The sequence below is a fragment of the Sarcophilus harrisii genome, chromosome X (assembly GCF_902635505.1).
Source record: "Sarcophilus harrisii chromosome X, mSarHar1.11, whole genome shotgun sequence".
In the NCBI taxonomy this organism is placed as follows: domain Eukaryota; kingdom Metazoa; phylum Chordata; class Mammalia; order Dasyuromorphia; family Dasyuridae; genus Sarcophilus; species Sarcophilus harrisii.
Genome location: NC_045432.1, coordinates 4944264 through 4958231, shown reverse-complemented (window position 1 = coordinate 4958231; position 13968 = coordinate 4944264). Strand labels below are relative to the sequence as shown.

The 13968-nt window shown below is 40.1% G+C and overlaps 1 pseudogene; it reads left to right on the top strand.

The window, feature by feature from the left end:
- Positions 1 to 443: 443 nt before the first annotated feature.
- LOC100925828 lies at positions 444 to 2383 on the top strand (annotated as a pseudogene).
- The last annotated feature ends 11585 nt before the right edge of the window (positions 2384 to 13968 follow it).

Genomic DNA, 13968 nt, shown 5'->3' with positions numbered 1-13968 from the left:
TGGTTTGTTGTGTCCTTGGGACACCCTTAAATGAGGCTTCAAGAAAAGTATCAGTGGTCAGCAGTTTAATGGGAGTATCATCTGGGATCTAAGACTCATCAGTCTCTGTCTCTGGGAATAAGGTATCTTGGGAAGGCTAAGGTTGGACTCTCAATTTTCCCATATAAGAAATTTATCTAGTGACGTAAAATAAGACGGTGCGGCATGCGGCTTCAAGATGGCGGTGGGTTAGGCCCCAGAGCGAGAGGCGAAGGTAAAAGCCTCCCGCTCCCGGCCCAAAGAGAGCGAAGAGGGCACGTGAGTTGCGCCGAGCGCGATCCTGTGACCCTCACTGCCTCCAGCGAGCAGCTGAAAGGTGGATGTTAAACAATGTGATGAAAAAGTATGAGAATCATCTAAGACTTCTGCTGATTGTAGTTCTGGTGTGTCACTTTGAATGAAAAAAATTTTTTTTCCTCTCCTAACTGACAATACCTTATAACCTTTGAAAATGGGATGGAGATCTACATCATCCACCAAGAGTGGGAAGTTCATGAATCCCACTGACCAGGCTCGAAAAGAAGCCCGGAAAAGGGAATTAAAAAAGAATAAGAAGCAACGAATGATGGTATGGGCATCAGTACTAAAGATGAAGAATCCCAAACAGATGACCTGAGATATGGAGAAATTAGATGAGATGGAGTTCAACCCAGTACAGCAGCCACAGCTAAATGAAAAGGTGCTAAAAGATAAATGAAAAAAGCTTCGTGAAACTTTTGAACGCATTCTCAGACTCTATGAAAAAGAAAACCCAGATATCTACAAAGAGTTTCAAAAATCAGAGGTGGAATATGAGCAGAAGAGGGCCCAGCTTAGCCAATACTTCGATGCACTAAAGAATGCTCAGCATGTTGAAGTGGAAAGCATCCCATTGCCAGATGTGCCTCATGCTCATTCTAATATATTGATTCAAGACATCCCGTTGCCTGGTGCACAGCCACCTTCCATTCTCAAAAAATCTTCTCCCTATGGACCTCCCACCAGGGCAATTTCTATACTTCCTCTTCTTGGACATGGTGTTCCTTGTTTGCCTCCTGGCCCACCCCCTGGGCCACCTCCTCCCCAGGTTCTGCAAATGTATGGCCGTAAAGTGGGCTTTGCCTTAGAGCTTGCCCCTCGTCAACCAGAGGAGGATATTTTATTTATGTAGTCCAGAACTTGCTCATCGTGGTCATGATGATGATGGTTCCAGCACCAGTGAAGATGAAGGTTATCCTGAAGACATGGATCAAGATAAGCATGATGACAGCAGTGATGACAGTGACACTGACAGTGAAGGAGAGGAGTTCATGCACCGTGATGATGAAGAAAGAGAGAACAATGAAGACAAAAAGTCAGGTCTTAGTGTACGATTTGCTGATGTTCCTGGAAAATCATGAAAGAAAAAGAAAGACATGAAGGAATTGACACCTCTTTAAGCTATGATGCTTAGAATGGCAGGTCAGGAAATTTCTGAAGAGGGGCCAGAAGTTGAGGAATTTTCAGAGGATAATGATGAGGGAGATTCTGATGACTGAGTCAGAAGATACTACACAGCAGCAGCACAAAGAAGCAACTCTTCCTGATGGGGCATCATCATCTCCTATTTCCCAACAACAGCAATCACCTCCACAATCTGTTCCTCCTACCCAAATACAGGCACCTCCCATGCCAGGACCACCTCCTCTTGGACCACTACCTGCTCCACCATTACGACCACCTGGGCCACCCACTGGCCTTCCTCCTGGTCCACCTCCAGGAGCTCCTCCATTCTTAAGATCACCTGGAATGCCAGGGCTTCGAGGGCCTTTACCTCGACTTTTACCTCCTGGTATACCTCCAGGTCTTCCTCCAGGTCTTCCTCCACGAGGACCACCACCGAGGCTACCTCCCCCAGCACCTCCAGGTAGCCCTCCATCCCGTACTGGTATGATGCGTCCACCTTTGGTGCCTCCACTTGGAGCTGCTCCACCTGGGCTTTTCCCACTGGCTCCCTTGCCGAATCCAGGAGTTTTAAGTGCCCCGCCTAATTTGATCCAGAGACCCAAAGTAGATGATACCAGTGCAGCCACTATTGAGAAGAAAGCCACAGCAACCATCAGTGCCAAGCCACGAATCACCAATCCCAAGGCAGAAATGACCCGATTTGTGCCCACTGCACTGAGGGTCCAACGAAAAAACAAAGGAGCTACTGCTGCTCCCCAAAGAAAGTCAGAAGAGGATTCTACTCTGCCCCTTGCCAAAGCAGTTCCTAAGTCTGTCCCCTCTGTGCCTGTTTCAGTACAAACCAAGGATGACGTATATGAAGCTTTCATGAACGAGATGGAGGGACGACTGTGACAGCCTGTGATGCCAGGGGAAGTTTTTATCCCAGAAATTCCTATTAGAAAACATGGGTCATAAAGGAAGGAGTTCTTATACATTGGACCTGAGTACAGAGAAGTTAACTTTTACTCTGCCAGAGCATTTCCTAACTTCAGTGCAAGGATTGTCTTAATGTTATTTAGCTTTCATTCAGAGTAGACTGGTAAACTTCGATAGCAGTGTCCCTTCACATCTTTACTATGTCCACCACCGCCACCATTTCCTTTTTTCTTTGGAGGCATGATATAGACAAGATTTTACTGTCTGTAATTTTATTTTTGAAATCCTTTTCTTAAATGGGTTAGCTAAGTCACTGGAGTAGTTGTCAGAAACCAATGCATTTTATCCAGTGTTTTTGTGTTTTTACTTCTGGTTTTGGTTGTTTTGTTTTGTTTTTTAAAATTTCCTTGTAAATATTTTGTAACATTTTACTTGTAGTAAAATGGATCACAGCTTCATTTCACGTACTATGAAGCAGGATACCCTGGGGGAGGAAACTATACATATGTATTCATTGAGATGACTTCTCAGTGACAAAAAACATTTTTTTTTGAATGTCTCTCATGAAAGAAAGAAATGTTCTTCAAAAAAAAAAAAAGAAATCTATCTAACTATGCTGGGCTACTTATACTTATGTAGGATTTTAGAACCAGTACTCCCGTCGTAAATTCATGTCCTTATTTCTTTCTCTAATAGCAAATCTCTCTAAGGCCAGATAAGTTATAATTTTTTTATGAGGAATCTCTTATTTATCAATATAAGATTATAATCAATACTCCTTGAAAACTGAATCTGTCCAAACCTAGTTCTCATGGGAAATTTTGGGAAAAAGACTCTTGACATGGGCTGAAGTGGGATTCTCCTGACTCAACTTTTCATTATGTATGTCCTCTTAAATAGGAAACCTCTACCTGGCTGACTTTAAATCTGGCTCAAAGCAATTGACTGTCTCTGATATGTCTCTGGCCTGGAATTGACATAAAGCTATGTCCTACTTCTTCGTTTATTGAAAATTGCTATCATCTAATTGTGTATGTATATATATATATATATATATATATATATATATATACTGTATATAACATATACTTTAGCATATTTAATATGTATTGGTCTACCTGCCATCTAGAAGAGGGAGTGGGGGGAAGGAGAGGATAATTTGGAACAGAAGGCTTTGCAAGGGTCAATGTTGAAAAATTACCCATGCATTTGTTTTGTAAATAAAAAGCTATAATAATAATAATAATAATAAAAAGGAAAATTTTTGTAGTGTTCAGGCTAGCTTTCTGGAAGCCCTTCGGATGGGTCTTGGTCTCAGCAGGATAGACATCATGAGAATGATCATAGAATGATCATAACATAGAATCTAGATTCTTTATTCTGGCCCAGTCTTGATCTTAGTGCAGGAGGCATAAGATCCACCACGAGGTTGGTCAAAGATAGAATGTCTCTCTTCCAGTCCTTCTTAGCCCTTATATACCTTATTGTAATTACATCATTACAGCATACCAATTATATGTGAACTAGAGAACCATTACATCACCATACTAAGAACTAAGTATATATGTGTACTAGAGAACCATCATCTCATCAGTTCCACTGAATTAACACCTTGTTTCCAGAGTTCTGGCTCTTTACAAATTTCTATCATCAACTATCCACCAAAATTAAGCATTATCTTTATCTCATAGGTTAATAATGTTGGAATGCTTCTGAGATACTATAATAAGAAGCAGCTGTAAGATTCCAGTTATTTTGGCCTAGAATTTTAGTCCTTTAAAAAAGCATAGTTTTTTCCTTCCCTTTTTTACCTTTTTATGCTTCTCTTGAATTCTGTATTTGAAGATCAGATTTTCTGTTCAGCTCTGGTCTTTTTATAGAAAATAAATGAAAATCCTCTATTTCATCGAATATCCATCTTTCCCCCCGAAAGATAATGCTCAATTTAGCTGGATAGTTGCTTCTTGGCTACAGTCCAAGTTCCTTTGCCCTCCAGATTATCACATTCCAGGTCCTTCAATCCTTTAAAGCAAAAGCTGGTAGGTTCTGGGTAATTCTGATATTGCTTCCTTGATATTTGAATTGTTTATTTCTGGCTACTTGCAGTATTTTCTCCTTGATCTGATAATTCTAGAACTTAACTACTATATTCCTTGAAATTTTCATTTTGGGTTTTTTTCAGGAGGTGAGTGGTGGATTCTTTGAATGGCTATTTTACCCTGTGATTCTAGAATGTCCAGGCAGTTTTCCTTGATGATTTTTTGAAAGATGTGGTCTAGGTTCTTTTTTTCAGTATGGTTTTCAGGGAGTCCAATAATTCTTAGATTGTCTTTCCTCAATTTATTTTCCAGATCAGTTGTTTTTTGAAATGAGTTATTTTACATTTTCTTCTATTTTTCATTCTTTTGGTTTTGTTTGACTGATTTTTGATGTCTCATTAAGTCATTCACTTCTATTTGTTCAATTCTAATTTTTGGCAAATTATTTTCTTCAGTTAGTTTTTTTTTATCTCCTTTTTCATTTGACCAATTGAACTTTTAAATGAGTTGTTTTGTTCCTTGGATTTTTTTTTTCCATTTCAGAATTCTGTTTTTCAAGGAGTTGTTTTCTTTTTCCATTTTGCCAAAACTATTCTTTCAGAAGTGATTTTTTGCATACAATTTGTGTTTCAATTTCCAGAGTTCTCTTTTCCTTTCCCCATTTTCTTTTCTCTTTTTAAAATCCTTTTTGAGTTCTTCTAAGAGAGCTTTGTGAGATGGAGATCAATTCACATCACCCTTTGGGACTTGATTTGGAGATGTTTTGTCTTTAGTGTCCTCAGGGTTTGAGGTCTATTCTTCTCTGTTTCCATAAATGCTATCTAGCATCAGAGCTTTTTTTGTTTGTTTTTTTTTCCTGAGGTAATTGGGGTTAAGTGACTTGCCTAGGGTCACACAGCTAGGACGTGTTAAGTGTCTGAGGCCAGATTTGAACTCAGGTCTTCCTGACTTCAGGGCTGGTGCTCTATCCCCTGCGCCACCTAACTGTCCCCTTTCTTTTGCTCATTTTTAAAGGTTGAGATCTGCTCTTAGAGCAAAGGGGAGATTATCCCACACTTCTGCTACAGGTGACAGTGGCTTCTCAATGCCTTGGGGCCAGGGCTGCCAGCTTCATTCCAGTGCTGGGTGGGTGTGGCCAAGTCCTACATTATGCTGGGGTTCAGAGGCTCACTATTTGCCTTCTGTAGTTGTGTTGGATCTCTCACAGTTAGTCTGCTGATTCACTGGCTTCTGAGCCAGGATAGAATAGCAAACACTGCTGTCTTTTGGCTATGAGCATCCCTCGAGAGTTCCCCAGCGTGTAGAAGCCTCTTGGCCTTGGTCTCCCTGCACTGTACCTGTGCTGGCCTGCAACACTCCTCCCCCCCCCCCCTCAACTGCCCAATTGAGACAGACCTTTCTTGAAGTTCTTCCAAAATATTTTCTGCTGTAAATTGATCACACTCCATGTATTTGGGGGTTCTGTCACTCCAAAACCTGTTCAAGCCTTGATGTGGTATTGATCTGAGGGAAGCCAGGAAAAATTCAGACAAAGACCTGTCTACTCTCCACCATCTTGGCTCTGTTCCTCCTAGAATTTTAGTCCTTTCTATATTTTGAACAACTAAGTATTTAGGTATTTAGCCTTGTCTGCTCTTATTAATTACCACCAGCCAGCACCACCCCATCTGTATGTGGAACCAACAAATGAGAAGTTTTGAATACTGTGGATAAGTTCTCATACCTGGGCACTATACTTTCCAGGGATGTCTACATCGATAATGAGCTTGATATATGCACTGCCAGAGCTAGCTCAGTGTTTGGGAGGCTCGGAAGCAAAGTGTGGGAGAGAAAAGGGATTAGACTGACTACCAAAGTGAAGGTCTACACAGCTGTTGTGCTGACTTCAGTGTTGTGTTCTTGTGAGACCTGGACAGTCTACCAGTGCCGTGCCAGGAAGCTGAATCCATCGCTTCCACCTGAATTGTCTTCGGAAGATTCTGGAGATCACCTGGCAGGATAAGGGACTAGACACTGAGATCCCCTCTCGAACCAACCTGCCCAGCATTCCGACTCTGCTGCACAGAGCACAGCTCCGCTGGGCTGGCCACACTGTTCAAATGCCAAATGTACACTTGCCAAAAGGATCATACAGGGGAAATGCTCACAAGGTGGTTAGAAAAAGCAATACTTGCAAGGACACCCTCAAGGTCTCTCTTAGGAACTTTAGAATTGATTGTATGACATGGAAGCCACTGGCACAGCTCAAAAGAAGCGTGAGATGAACAAATATAAAGACTCCATCCCAAATGTTCACATGGATTCTTTGTAACTTGACTGTAACGTAGTGATGTCATCTTGGTCCTCTTTGAGAACGAAGGACAACTAATTCCCATGTAAGATAAAATTCTTTAACTTCTCACAATGGTAAGGAGATAATTAGGTGATCATGTAACAAAGACTGAGGAAACCAAGATATAATTCTGTTATTTAGTGAGGTTAGTACCATAAGTGTCTTCATTCTGTATTAACGAAAAGGATTTCATCACAAATTGGTTATCTTGAAAGAAGAATGGCTTGTACTCTAGCTTGTAAATGCCTCAAAGAAGTATCTAATTAAAAAGAGAGACACTTTTCGTAGGAGTTACTCATTTGAGCATGGCTAGAAATCCAAAGTGTTTTATTAGAAACAATTTATTTAATAAGTACTATTCTTAAATTATGTTTTCCCACATTTCATTCCATCTTTTGATAAAATTGTATTTAACATGGCAACTTTTGAGAGGAATCATGAATTCGTCTTATAAAAAGTGTTATGCTAGTAGTTCCTTAGCAGAATCTCATCCTTTTAATGGGAGAATGAACAATGACAAATGTAAAAATTGGCTTCCAATTTTTGATTTGTATTTGATTTTCTTGAATCTCGAAACATGACAATTAGCTAACCTAAAATGCAAATTCTCTGGTCTGAAAGGTTCTAAATTTGATTTTCTGATAGGAGAGACATATGAGTTGAACTTTCATTAATTGATCTGGTTATTAGCAAAATAAATTTTAAATTTTGTTAAGGCCAATTCTGTAAGGAATTTTTCATGGAGAAGGGGATTCTACAAATGACCTGAACTGCAGAAGCCACTCAATTGGAAACTATTCTGAGATACCTCCCAGACCCGAGGGCTGCACCAGATGTTTCCAGAGAAACAAACAGCTCTATGTGATGAGACTCCTCAGCCCTAAATGAACAATTTTTTTTCTTTACTATTTACTTTTCCTGATGCACCTTTTACTGGAACAAAAGGGACTGGCCCCTTTTGACCATCTCAATGCATCAGCCAAACTCTTTTCTTTTCCTCTCACATTGGGATCCCTTATAAGCCCCAGAGTTAGAAACTCTTGATAAAGTGTCATATCAGTTAGTGATTTACTGAGAATACTGCATCTCTCAATAGAATCAAATAGAGTTATGATGGAAATGATGATACGCTCTTCCAGGAATTCTTTTGGGGCCTGAGACCAAGTCACATTTTTCTTTGAGGCTTAGTATATACCAATTTTGACTTTGTTGTCCTTCTGAGTTTGGCCAAGGTAGTAACTTTCGATGTTCTTTTTTTCTTGTTTGCTTCTTTTCCAGTCTATTTCTTGACTTTTAACTTTATATGTTAAAGTTGGGCATTGCTCCTGGGGTAGAGGGGGCTCTGATTCAAGCTTCAAATTTTTTGTGCATCTGTTTTCAGAGCTATTTCTGGGGATCTACAAGTTTTCAGTTTTTTCAAGGTAGGATTATTTAAGGAGAGGTATATTTTCTGTTCTATTGGCCTGTGCCCTTGTCTGTGAGTGACCACAACTACTCTTTTCTGCTCTGGAACTTTGACTATAGTCCCTGACTCTCCTGTGGCCACAAACTCTGCATGTTAGTGTTGTTCCTTGTCCTGGGCCTGTGACCCAGGGTTGCAACCTATATCTAAGTATGGGCCATGCAACAGAAAAAGAGAGAACCCACTCCCCCCCAAGTGTTTGTATTCAGTCAAAGGAATGATGAAACAGTAAATGATTAATAAGTCTGGGATCAGTTTTCAGGTAAGACACATGGGATACTTGAGGTACACAATTGTGAGAAAACTCCTTGTATCCAAACTCCTTGGACCTGTCTGGGTTTCTGTCACCATAACCTAAGTCCTTAGTTAAGGTTTCTTGGTGGTGGTTGTCTTTCATTCTTGGAGGACCCAAGTTGCTAAGTTGGAGTCAAGGTACAGTGTGCCCAACTGTGGCTGATAAAACCAATGTGAGTTTGAAAGACTCTCCCAGGGATCGGGAACAAATAGTGCGCATGAACATTTGGAGTAGAAATAGCTTTAAAGAAAGTACTGTACCTTATGTGCAATCTGTTTTGCACAGAGTGAAGTACCTTCTTTAATGTGGATACATCATGCTGAGTGGTCCTGTGCCGGTGTTTCCCACAGCTTCCCATCTACTACAAAATTTTCAAAGACCTTGAGAATGTCCTTGAATCACTTTATTCCATCCATGTGAGAGCTTGCTTATTTTGTGTAAGTTCCTTGTAAAATAGTCTTTTAGACAAGTATCCATTTGTCATTTGACCAACGTGACCGGCCCATTAGAATGGTGCTTTTGGCAGTAGAGTTCAAATGCTGGGCAGTTTAGTTGGAGAAAGGACCTCAGTGTCCAGTAGCTCATCTTTCCAGCTGATCTTCAGAATCTTCCAAAGACAATTCAAATGGAAGTTGTTCAATTTTCTGACATGGCGCCACTAGACTGTCTAGGTTTCACAGGTATACAACAGGGAGGTCAGCACAACAACTCTGTGGCCCTTCAGTTTGCCTCTTCTCCCCCACACTTTCCACTGAGTTAGTAGGCAGGGCTAGGTTCAAACAAGGCAATAGTTTTCTTACAGTTCTCACAATCAAATAGTTTTCTCACAAAACAGAAATTAAACCAGAATCACAACTGAATAGAAAGAGAATTGAGCTAACGCTAGCTCTAGATGGATTCAGTGTCCCAAATGGCACAGTCAATATGGCTGACACGGTGGGGCAATTGTGTCTACCACTTGGTTTAGTCCCCAGAAGTCTATAGTTAATCGCCAGGTACCATTGACTTTCTTTGGCAACTTCAAGCTGTTGAAGTAGGAAATGGTCCAAAGTACAGGACCGGCATCTAATACTTCTTATATTAGGGAAATGGTTTCTTTCTTCATCTGGAATTCTGTATTACTTCAGCTAATCCACCTTAGTGGGTGACAGCAACTGAGGGGGATGATATGGCCATCATCTTATGATGGCCATAAGTTGCTACTCACCCCACTGTTAATGGGAGGAAATGGGTAATCATGGAGGACTGTGTCATCTGGAATGTTGTTCTGCCTCAACAAGATCATGCTATAGTCTTCAGTGGAAGTTGACATTAAAGTCCATTTAATAGGCTGAAACAGTCCCACAGTATTTATGGCAGTAATTTGTGTGCCCCCCAAAGTAGAATCTGGGCCACAGGCATTAAGGGGAATTTCATTGCCTCTCATGTAGGACCCTGGGTGTCATAGTCATCTGTGCACAGATGTCTGGGAAGAAGTTTCTTAAATTGTAAATTGTGATCCCACATAGGGTTGCATAACTGAATGTGGGGGTCATGACATCATGACTTATTATCAGTAAATGTTTGATTTGCATACCTATTTTATATATCTACAAACCTGGGGCCATGTAAAAATTTCTCAGACAAAAAGGGGTAGCAAGTGGAAAAAATTTAAGAAGCTCTGGTCTAGGAAACCCAGAAAATGTCTAGTTTCTTCATTTGACCATGAGGCTATGATCCATAATCCTCTGAGAATGTAGCTAATCTGGGGACTAGAATCTATCTTGATTTCGGTTTACTAGCTTTCTCCCCCTTTTTTCTTGTTTTCTGGTTATATGTGCATATTAATTTAATACACATTTCTTTATGAATTATATTGGGAGAGAAAAATCAGAACAAAAGGGAAAAACCACGAGAGAGAAAAAAAAAACAAAAACAAAAACAAAAAAAGAAAAAGTGAACATAGCATGTGTTGATTTATATTCAGTCTCCATGATTCCCTCTCTGGATGCAGATGGCATTTTCCACCCAAAGTTTATTGGGATTGTCTTGGATCATTGAACAGCTGAAAAGAACCAAGTCTTTCGTAGTTAATCATCACATAGTCTTGCTGTTACTGTGTACAGTGTATTGCTGGTTCTACTTGTTTCGCATCAGTTCGTGTAAATCTTCTCAAGCCTTTCTAAAATCAGTTTGTTCATCCTTTTTAATAGAACAAAAATATATTCCATTACTTTCATATACTATAACTTATTTAGCCATTCCCCAATTTTCCAATTCTTTGCCACCACAAAAAGAGCTGCTACAAACATTTTTGCACATGTGGGTCCTTTCCCCTCCTTTATGATTTCCTTGGTATACAGAGCCAGTAATGGCACTGCTGAGTCAAAGGGTATGTAGTTTGATAGCCCTTTGGGCATAGTTCCAAATTTCTCTCCAGAATGGTTGGATCATTTCACAACTCCACAATAATGTACTAGTGTCCCACTTTTCCCACATCCCCTCTAACATTTATCATCTTTTTTGTTATTTTAGACAATCTGAGAGGTGTGAGGAGGTACCTCAGAGTTGTTTTAATTTGCATTTCTCTAATCAATAGTGATTTATAGCATTTTTCATATAATTATATGACTTTAATTTCATCATGTGAAAATTATCCGCTCACATCCTTTGACCATTTATCAGATGTGGAATGACTTGTATTCTTATAAATTTGACACAGTTCTTTATATTTTTAGAAATGAGACCTTTTTCAGTAACACTGGCTATAAAATGTTTTCCCCCAGCTTTGTCCTTCCCTTTTATTCTTGTTTGTTGTTGGTTTTGTTTATGCGAAATCTTTTTAATTTAATGTAATCAAAGGTGCCCACTGTGAATTTCATAATGTTCTCTACTTCTTCTTTGGTCATAAATTCCTCCTTTCTCTAAAGATCTGATAGGTAAACTACCCCTTCCTCTCCTCATTTGCTTACGGTATCATCCTTTATGTCCAAATCATGTACCCATTTTGAGTTGATTTTGATATGGGGTTTGAGATGTAGGTCTATACCAAGTTTCTGATATATTATTTCCCAGTTTCCCCAGCAATTTTGTGAAATAGTGAGTTCTTATCCCAGAAGCTGGAATTTGGGGGTTCATGAAATACTAGATTACTACAGTCATTTATTATTGTGTCATGTGTAATTTAACCTGTTCCACTGATCCACCACTCTATTTCCTTTTTTTTTTAGTTTCCATTTCTCTTTTTTGATTACATCTATTTACTTTACTTTTCTTTTTTTTAATTAAAGTTTTTTATTTACAAAACATACGCATGGGCAATTTTTCAACATTGATCCTGGCAAAACTTTCTGTTCCAAGTTTTTCCCTCCTTGCCCCACCCCTTCCCTAGATGGCAGGTGGTCCCATACATGTTAAATATGTTAAAATATATGTTAAATTCAATATATGTATACATATTTATACAGTTATCTTACTGCACAAGAAAGATTGGATCTAGAGAGAAAAAAAAACCTGAGAAGGAAAATAAAATACAAGCCAAACATCAACAGAAAACATGAGAATGCTATGTTGTGGTCCATCCTCACTCAGTTCCCACAGGCCTCTCTCTGGGTGTAAATGGCTCTCTTCATCACTGAACAAGTAGAACTAGTTTAAATCATCTCCTTGTTGACGAGGGCCATGCCCATCAGAATTGATCATCATATAGTCTTGTTGTTGAAGTATAGAATGATCTCCTGGCCCTGCTCATTTCCCTCAGCATCAGTACGTGTAAGTCTCTCCACGCCTTTCTGAAATCATCCTGCTGGTCATTTCTTACAGAATAATAATATTCCATCACATTCATATACCACAATTTATTCAGCCATTCTCCAATTGATGGGCATCCATTCAGTTTCCAGTTTCTGGCCACTACAAACAGGGCTGCCACAAACATTCGTGCACATCTGGGTCTCTTTCCCTCCTTTAAGGACTCTTTGGGATATAAGCCCAGTAATAACACTGCTGGGTCAAAAGGGATGCACAGTTTGATAACTCTTTGATTTTTAGAAATGAGGCCTTTATCAGAACCTTTGACTGTAAAAATATTTTCCCAGTTTATTGTTTCCCTTCCAATCTTGTCTGAATTAATTTTATACAAAAAACTTTAAAACTTATGTTTATACATATTGTGTTTAACATATACTTTGACATATATTGGATTACCTGCCATCTAGAGGAGGGGCTGAGGGGAAGGAGGGAAAAATTTGGAACAGAAAGTTTTGCAAGGATCGATGCTGAAAAATTTTGGATGATTCTCTAAGCATATCATCATATCATCTGCAAAGAGTGAGAGTTTATCTTATTGCCCATTTTTATTGCTTGTTTACTAGCGTTGAAAGGAGGGAGATCAGAATAGAGGGTAGCTATTTGATGGATGACTTCTTCACCTTGAAGGGTGGTGGGGAAAATGAGGCTGGGTGTCAGGGGCTTCCTCTAGCAGAGCACAAATTCTTGGGCTAACTCATTCCCACTCTCTTCCTCTGAAGTGAAGAAAACCTTTCAAATTTGTTCTAAAGGTGACCTGCTTTCTTTACTCAAAGTCCTTTTTATTTTATTTATTTATTTTTGCTGAAGCAATTGGGATTAAGTGACTTGCCCAGGGTCACACAGCCAGGACGAGTTAAGTGTCTGAGACCAGATTTGAGCTCAGGTCCTCCTGACTTCAGGGCTGGTGCTCTATCCACTGCGCCACCTAGCTGTCCCCTCCGTGTCCTTCTTGTTCCAATCTTCCTACCTAAACAGCTGTACTGGGTTTGGCCACTTTGGCCGTTCCTGATCCGCTGTGCCGTGGTGGTATTATCCCACTCACAGCAGGTGGTGAGAGACGATATTGTCCCCTTGAGACCTTGTAGTCACACGAAAAGCCTTCAGTCCTTGGCCTATATGTTTATTCTTTTCCGTTTTAGGTGAAGGGAATGGAAGCACCAATCCTGTGAATCCCCAAAAATCAATAGGACCCTAGCGTCGCCATCTTTTCAGAGCTCAGGTTTGCAGGTAGCGTGGCATTGTTATACTGAGGACCAAATAGTGGCTTGGGACTAGCATCCAGAGGAGCTGAGATGAGGATTCATCGAGCAGTCCCACAAGTGAGTGTGAACATGGTGAATGCAACGGACATAGGAACCATGCCGAGGGAACCTACTTGGCGTAGGAGAAAGTGGCATGGGAAAGATTGTGTTTCCAAGGCACTGGGAGCAAATGCTTGTAGTTTTATTCTTTTTGCATCTTCAAACTCAACACCCCTCTGGAAATCAGCTGATATGATTAAATGAGCTGGATTGCTCCCTGCTGACAGCTAATAATGGAACCCAGCTGGTGGGGGGCTCAAACTTTAGAAAAGAGACATCGCACTACTTGGCTTACATATAGTTGTCATCTGCGTGTCATTGCCTCCATTACAAGGCAAGCTTGAAGGTGGGTTCCATTTCTGGGGGCC